This window comes from Macaca fascicularis, chromosome 5, assembly GCF_037993035.2.
Source record: "Macaca fascicularis isolate 582-1 chromosome 5, T2T-MFA8v1.1".
Classification (NCBI taxonomy): Eukaryota; Metazoa; Chordata; class Mammalia; order Primates; family Cercopithecidae; genus Macaca; species Macaca fascicularis.
In genome coordinates this window covers 133615159-133623613 of record NC_088379.1, presented here as the reverse complement: position 1 = coordinate 133623613, position 8455 = coordinate 133615159, and the positions used below count along the sequence as shown (strand labels likewise).

At 44.8% G+C, this 8455-nt stretch overlaps 1 long non-coding RNA gene across 1 annotated transcript; it reads left to right on the top strand.

The window, feature by feature from the left end:
* Positions 1–397: 397 nt before the first annotated feature.
* On the top strand, positions 398–8075 carry LOC135971000 (uncharacterized). The gene is made up of 3 exons (XR_012435357.1): positions 398–501; positions 5772–7111; positions 7852–8075. It is a non-coding gene; the product is annotated as an uncharacterized lncRNA (long non-coding RNA).
* The last annotated feature ends 380 nt before the right edge of the window (positions 8076–8455 follow it).

The window sequence follows — 8455 nt, the reverse complement described above, 5'->3', positions numbered from 1 at the left end:
CAGTGAGGCATTTCCTTTCAAACTAAATCCAGTTAAGAAGCTGGGCTGCTGGCCATAACTCCTACAGAAACTAACATATACTTCTGTGCCTCTGACAGCCCGGCCCAGTGATGAGTACACAGTTGTAATTGAATTGCATTTGATGTTGTTTGCACTAACACAGCACCAGACTTCAGGACAAACCACAGCTCTGCAGAGCAGAGGTCTGGCCCACTCTTCCCCCACCCCACCCCCCGTGGCTTGGGTCTGCCCTTGTTGTTACGACCTGCCCGAGGTTTCATCAGCATTACCTCTGACTCATACTTCGCATTCAATAGCAAGATGAATTCGCCAGCAATGAGAGCCTGGAAGAGGGCCAGCCTGTTGGTACTAAAGCAGTGCTGGCCCCAACGCAGCTGGCTGGGCCAGACGTTGATGGGAAATGGCTGACAGCAGGATAAACAAGCAGCTCCCTTTTTGGTGAGCTTCAGAGGAAGCAGGTGGACAGAATCAAGGCTTCAGGTATGCTCTGCAGAGGCTCTGTGGAGTGGTGGGAGGCTGTAAAACAGCGTGGGAGATGGTTGTGGTTCTCCCCCAAGAAAGGCACCGTCAGGGAGAAAGGCAGATTGGCAAACAGTGTGGGCCCACAGTGTGAGCCAGGGGAGAAGCCATCAGGGGACACATCAAGCCGTGAGAGGCAACTGGTCAGGGACCCCTCAGTTCCCCACCGTCCCGCAGAGACATTGGGGGCAGTGTCTGTGCCTCCCTCCCTCACCACCCAAGCTGCTCCACAAGAAATTCTGAGCCCTACTGGGCAAGTGGAGGGAACCAAATGCCTCAACTTGGAGAAGAGTGGAAGGTCTAACCAGCAGTACTGTGGAAGAGCAACACAGACAAAAGGTGTAGAATTAGCTGGGCAGGGTGTGTGAGTTCCTCCTGGTGCCTGCATGCCTGAGAGGACGTCATGCATTGAGCTTGGTTTAGGTTTTAAGGCAGTTTTGGTGTTTGAGGCTTATTTAGCACACATACGTCCAAGGTAGCATCAGAAAGAATTATAAACTTCGTGTGACTTTTCAAAACAACCCAGTGAGCCCAGTGTTGGCAAATAGCAGTCAGCCGAGATAAGCGGCCATTCTAGGAGCAAAGGCCCTTGTGCCAGGAAAACAAGAACAAGCACGAGCGAGAAGCAGGGCAATGCAATCCACAAACACAATTCATGCTTTACAGCTGTGAGACAATGCTTCTTTTGCTTGGACCTCAGGCTCTGCAAACTGCAGCACAGAGGAGGGTAAGTGTGCAGTGGCCCCTAGAGAAGAGTGGTCAGTAACAAAATTGCACCCCACTTTACTTGCCCCTTTGTGTCCCTGGGTCACTGCCCGGCCTGTCCCAATCCTGCAACATGTGGAAAGCCAGCGTGTTCAGATGGAATAATAGGGGATGCGACCTAAAGAGATTACTAGTAAGATTTTCCAGAAAAAGAAAAATAACTATTTTTTAAGCATGAGCAGGGAGAAAGAAAGTTTCTTTGTTTCTAATTGGAAAGCTTTGCAAGCTATTGACTTATTGAGAAAAATGACAATTGGGTACACAGCTTTGACTTCTGGTGATTTCTGACACTTTCCTCAAAAGCCTAGCACTCCAAATTGAGGGCCCCAGGACTGGCTGTTTTACAGAAGCCCTTATGTATTGAGGTCTTGTATGAAGTGAACCCACGTAAGATGGGGAGGGGTGACAAATGTTGGCTCAACCTCAATCGTCGGATTATGGTTCAAGGTCATTTTCTTAGAGATAGTGAGTCTTCAGAAAACCTTTGAGTAAAGGCAAATGAAAGGCTTGGGTCTAAAAACAGGCTTCCAAAAGTGGAAATAGGACACAGGAAGTGGAGAGTTGGAAAACAAAACAAAACAGATGAGCTGGAATGAAAAGAGCAGAGAGAGAGTAGAAAGACGGGGAGAGACTCTCTAAGGAAAGCTGTGAAGGAAGAGGATTGTGGCCTCTTGGCTTTATTTTCAGTTAGTGCCTCACACAATTCATAAGGTGAGGCTCCCGCACATTCTGGCCTGTTCTCCCCAATTGTGGGGGTGGGGAGGTAAGTGAACTACACCCGGACTTCTTGCAGTTGTCATCTCAATATCAGGTATCTGCGAGGTGGGGAGAGAGGTGGGAGGATTGATAAGGGGTTGTATAATTACTGGGAACTCCAGCCAATGTAATACATGCTTATGTAGGCCTATGTAGTTAGGTTTCACAATTCCTACTGACTGTGCCAGACCCTGAACTAAATACTGGGGATGTCGAGATCAAGAAGGCATGATTCCTGCCCTTAGGAGTGCACCATCAAAGGAGGTGAGGAGTGCATTTCCTCAAAGGAGGAGACAGATGAGAAAACTAAACATTTTGATTCAGTATGTTTTGGGATGCAGGTAGGAACCAGGGCTGCAGGGCCAGGGAAAGGGGGCACCTCCCCCAAAGACAAAGGTTCTATCCTCAGTCCCACAGAACAGCTTACAAGACTCCTCCTCAGGTGCAGCTGGGTCGGAGGGTACGGCCATCTCCAGCTGTCTCCTACATCGCCTCTATTTTCTTACTGTCTCCTTCTAGTCTAGGTCTCTCCAATCCTATACACTTCGTTTCCAGCTCTGTTATGCCTTCAGGCTACTGGCTGAGCCTTTTTCTTTTACTGCTAAAGCATAGCATACATTTTCCTACATTTCCTCCCTACCCTCTCGTTTTTCACCCACCCCTTGATGTCAAGTTCCTCTCTGTACCGCTTTATCATAATCTCCCTCTTGAAGAAGAACCACCAGTGATTTCCTCATCACTAAATCCAGCGATCCTCATTGATGTTATTATACAGAGAGCTGACTGGCAACTATCACACTACAAGCTAAAACTCTCCCCTCTTTCAGCTTCCCAGGCCTGTCTGCCCTTGTTCTTCCCGCAGTTCTCCTGTGCTTTCTTCATTAGCACCAATTCCCTTTCCCATCTCATAAGTGGGGGTGTTCCCCAGTGAACAGCCGCAGGGAGCGCACCTTCGTCCAGAGTACCAGCTCTTCTCCCTGCTGATGACACCCAAGTCTTTTTCTCTAGGTCTGATCCTTCACCTTATTTCCAGTCCAGAATTTCTAATCATGTACTGGTCAGGTTCACATTCATGGTCATCTGTGTCTCTCAGGGTTCCTAGCACAGTACATTGCATAGATATGGACACAATAATATTTTATATATATATATATATAAAATACAATAATATTAAGCTTAATGATGAGTGAACGAATGAACAGATAAAACATCCCAGTCTCCTTCAGAAACCCACTTTGTCACTTCTGCCTTTCTTTCCTGACCATGGTTTCCGGCCTGTTATCTTCCAAGAGACAGAAAATTTATTATTATTTTCCTAGAGGAGTCTCATCCCCAAAGCCTGGAAATGGGGCTTTGTATTATCCATCTAAAGATGAGTATTGTTGTCTTTCACCCCTCCATTCTCTTTTCAGTGCCTCGTTTTCTTTCTTGGTGAAATGGAATAAAAGTGATCAGCCCTTGTGACAAGTCATATTATTCATGGTAACATTGTTTTGTCTTGTAAGTGACTGACATTAGGACTCACATATGAACTGATTTATACCTCAACTTCAAAATGCCCTTTCTCACGATCTTTAACCCCAAAGCAACAGTAATAGCTGGACTAATAGCACTTGTAGTATGCCAGGCACTGTGCTGGGCTAAGTGCTTTACATGTATTATCTTTCCAAATCTTTTCCAAAACCTTATAAAGCAGAAACCATTTCCACAGAAGGAAACTGAGGCTTAGGGAAGTTGAAGTAACTGGCTCAAGGTCAGTGGTAGAGGCAGGGTTCAGGGAAACATGAGAACATCCCACTCTTAACCCCTTACCACACAGCCTCTTGTGTCTATTGGATTCAGTTACAGGGGGCTTGAGTTGGTTCACATCTACAAATAATTGAATGTCTGTTACCTGCTGAGCATTGGGGGATAAAAAGTTTAAAAAGATCAAGTCCGTGATCTCAAGGAGCTTACAGTCTAGAGGAAGAGAACCAACATGAGACTGATGCCTGTGCAGTGAAATGAGACTTTTGGATGAAAGGGTTACATTTACACAAAGCACGCACAGTTCAGTATTACATGTCCCTGCCCTTGAAGAAGATCCCAGCTGCTAGAGTTTTGACTATGCAGTGTTTCAGATTTAGTTTCCCCTCCTCTTTGATCAGGCTCCTCTGTCTTTCTAAAGCTCATACTATACATATAATTTCCATTCAAATTCAAAATCTTTCCAATTATTATAGTGAATGCAATGTTATTCAAGGATTTTTTTTTTTCCTGAAAGAGCACCTATCTGACATGCATTTTTAATTTTATGTGCAATATGCAAATGTCATCACTGTAGTTGTTAACCGCAGTGCAGGATTGCAATTAACTATGGAGCTGTGCATTTTAGTTATATGCTAATGCTAATGAGATTTTCATAAAGCAAGTCCAATTACCAGCCCTATTTTTTAACTGCAAGAGCTAGTGCAAAGCAAAGGTGTTGACTTTCTTTAGAATAAATTACCCTTTGTCCTTGGCTCCTTCATCATATTCAATCATCCTAAAAAGTAACTCCTGCTACTTTGAATATTGTATCCTGCCTTGCTCTCCAGTACAATATTAATGGAGACTGTGGGCAAGATTGTTTAGAAACCAATTTACACTGCACAGGCAGTGGGAAAACTTCCTCCAAATGTAAACTGCTCCAACAGAGGAGCAGAGCTTTGAATACTCAAAGTAAACAGGACCTAGAGGAGACTGAAGACCCAGACAGTGAGTTTGCAAAAATAAATCACAACAGAGCATGTATGTGGTGTAACCTTGCACAGAGGAAACAGAAGCAGTGAATGGGTATTTAAACTCAGATTTATGATCAGCTGTGTCACTAGTGGAAGACAACCACCTTAGCGGGATATTCATTCATTCATTCATTCATTCATTCATTCATTCAAGAAACAAGTTATAGGGGCTTCTGTGTTCCAGACACTAAATTAGACACTGAAGGTTCAAATACGAATCATATAGGTGAGGAGAGACAGACTTTCATATTTTATTTCTGTACTAATTGATTCTTTTACAAAAAGAAAGTGTCTGTGAATTACTCGGGCAGTGAAAGAATGAATAAGCACAATGCCTGCCTTCAGTGAGCTTATAGTCAAGTAAAAGGATACAAATATGTAAATAATTTTAAAAGGACACAAACATGTAAAATAAAGTATGACACATGAGGTATTTTTAGAGGGGGACAAAATGAAGGCAAAGGTCAGTTTGGAGAAGGAAGGTGATGGGGGGAAAAGCTTCTTAAAAGATAAGGAGATTCTTGAGCTGAACCTTGAAGGTGGATAGGTATTAGCTAGAACAGGGTGAGAGGTCAGTCCAGAAAAGAACAACCTGAAGAAAGCACAGCAGTATGCAACAGCCCAGGTAACTGGAAGTGATCCAAGGTCCCTGGAAGCACAGGGTACGCAGCAGAGCCAAGATGAAAGGTAAAGTTGGAAAGGAGCCACTGAGAGGTTTTCAGCAGGAGAATAAACAATCAGACACGCCTCTTGGGCAGCAAAGTGGAACAAGGGTGAAAGGTGAGTGGGTGGGGGCAAGTAAATCACCACCCACAGGAACCACTTCTCTGTTCAACTCAGACCCTGAGACAAATGATCAGGTTATATTTCCCCTCAAGACGTTTCCTGTGCCCCTATGGAAGGCTATGAAACAACAAAGTACTCTTTATTTTTAATATTTTTTTCCAGAAAGAAAATACGGGAGAGAGGGAAAAAAGCTTGATGACGTTGATACACAGTTTGAGTGTCTTTTTTACTCTGGATCAACTTTGAACCAAGATGAAAGAAGCATAGAAACAAAACCACAAAAGAAGAAAAGGCGAGAAAAATAAGGGGAGAGAAGATGATAAGAATAGTACCAGGCTGGGCTCAGGGTTTCAGGCCTGTAATCCCAGCACTTTGGGAGGCCAAGGCGGGTGGGATCGCCTGAGGTCAGGAGTTCGAGACCAGCCTGGCCAACATGGTGAAACCCCTTCTCTACCAAAAATACAAAAATTAGCTGGGCGTGGTAGTGCGCACATGTAATCTCAGCTACTTGGGAGGCTGAGGCAGGAGAATCGCTTGAACCTGGGAGGCGGAGGTTGCAGTGAGCAGAGATCGTGCCATTGCATTCCAGCCTGGGTGACAAGAGCAGAACTCCGTCTCAAAAAAAAAAAAAAAAGTATCAAAAATGAAGTAGAATTAGGTCTGGGTAATCGGAGTACCTTTTCTCCTTTTCATACCAACCTGCCCCCAAACTCCTGCCACCTCTGCCTGGGAGAGGAAAGCCAGGAATTGGGAAAGGAAAGTGGAACAAGGGAATCTTCTGGAGGTGTCAATAGAAGCAGACGTCCATTCGAGGTAGAAGTACACAGAGTTCCACTTCGTTGTAACAAGGATGAAAGGTTAAAAGTCCCAGTACAAGGGCAAATATATTTAGTGGTGGAAAGTTGAGGAGTTTCTATCAGATGTCTTCTGCTTTAATTGTGAAATACGAAGTAAAGTTATCTGCCCTGAGGGGAGAAGTGGGAATTCAAACAATGAAAAAGTTTGAGCAAATAGTGGGGTTCATCCAGAATTGGGGTTTTGCTAGATAATTTCAGTGAAAGGATCAAGGGTCAAGGGAATTTAGAATATAAGTAATCTGTTCTGATAGGAGGAAACTCAAGACAAAAGTGGCTGGTGGATGGGCAGAAAGGAGAGAGGAGGAGTGATGGGAATAACAGAGTAAGCTGGAGGGAGGGGGATGTAGCTGGAGGGCAGTCATCTGTACTTGTTATCTCAGGGAGGATGTCCAGGTCTAGGGTGAAGCTGTGAGAATGGAAGTCAGAGATGGGGTATGGAAGCTCACTGCAAGATGAGGAGGTCAGAGAACTGAGTGCTCAATGGTTAGATGGGTCAGATAGAAAGAATATGAAACAAATGCCAGGCTTCAATGACTGAGGAGGAGTGAGCAGAAAACCAAAAGAGAACAACATCATGGAAGGGCAGCAGGGTCTTGGCCTGATGACCTGGGCCTTCAGGGAGCAGGAATCCTGAGGCAGATGTTGGTGAGTTTTAACCTCATCCTCTCATCATTTTTCTTGCTGATAGAGCCTCCCTTCCCCATTAGGTCACATGTATGAGCTCATGACCCAACCCCAGCCAACAGGACTAGGGGGCAATAAGATGGGGGCTTCTGGGAAAGATTTTCCTCCTGGTTAGGAAATTGTAGGTGAGGAGAAATTGCACTTTCCACCTTTTGACACCTTTGACATTATAGTAGGTTGAATAATTCCCCTGAGAGATATCAGGTGCTAATCCCTGGAACCTGTAAATGTTACCTTGTATGGAAAAAGGGTCTTTGCAGATATGATTAAGTTTAGGATCCTGAGATGGGGAGAATATCCTGAATTGTCCAGGTGGGCCCTAAATGCAGTCACAAAGTGACATTTTAAAAGAGGGGTAGAGGGAGATTTGATATAGACAGAGAGAAAACACACACACACACACTCACACACACACACACACATACACGAGAAGGTAATGTGAAGGTAGAGTCAGAGATTGGAGTGATGTGGCCACAAGCCAAAGAATGTTGGCAGCTATCAGAATCTGGAAGAGGCAAGAAATAGATTATCCTCTAGAGCCTTCAGAGGGAGGATAGCCCTGCTGACACTTTGATGTCAGCCCAGTGACACATCAGACCTCTGGCTTCTAGGTCACACCAGACCTCTCTCACTGGCTTCTAGACCAGTGAGAGAATAAATTGTTGTTGTTTTAAGAACCAAATTTGTGGTATTTGTTACAGAAGCCATAGGAAACTAATTCAGATGTAGCAGTGAGCGATGTGATGACTGGAGTGGCAGCAGCTATCTTGAAACCATGAGGACACAAACCTGAGGATAAAATTAAATTCAATATCCTGGAGAAGACAGAGTGGAAAGATGGAAAGACCTGTTGAATTAGCCACGTATCACTCAACCTTTTGACTTCTTATCATGTAAGATAATAAATGTCTTTATTGTTTATGGCTCTTCTGGTTGGATATTCTGTTACCTGCAGCCACGAGCATTCTAATTGATACAGGCCTATCCAAAAGGGTGGGAGAAGGCCGGGCACGGTGGCTCAAGTCTGTAATCCCAGCACTTTGGGAGGCCAAGATGGGTGGATCACGAGGTCAGGAGATCGAGACCATCCTGGCTAACACAGTGAAACTCCGTCTTTACTAAAAAATACAAAAAACTAGCCGGGTGAGGTGGCGGGTGCCTGTAGTCCCAGCTACTCGGGAGGCTGAGGCAGGAGAATGGCGTGAACCCGGGAGGCGGAGCTTGCAGTAAGCTGAGATCCGGCCACTGCACTCCAGCCTGGGCCACAGAGCGAGACTCCGTCTCAAAAAAAAAAAAAAAAGAAAA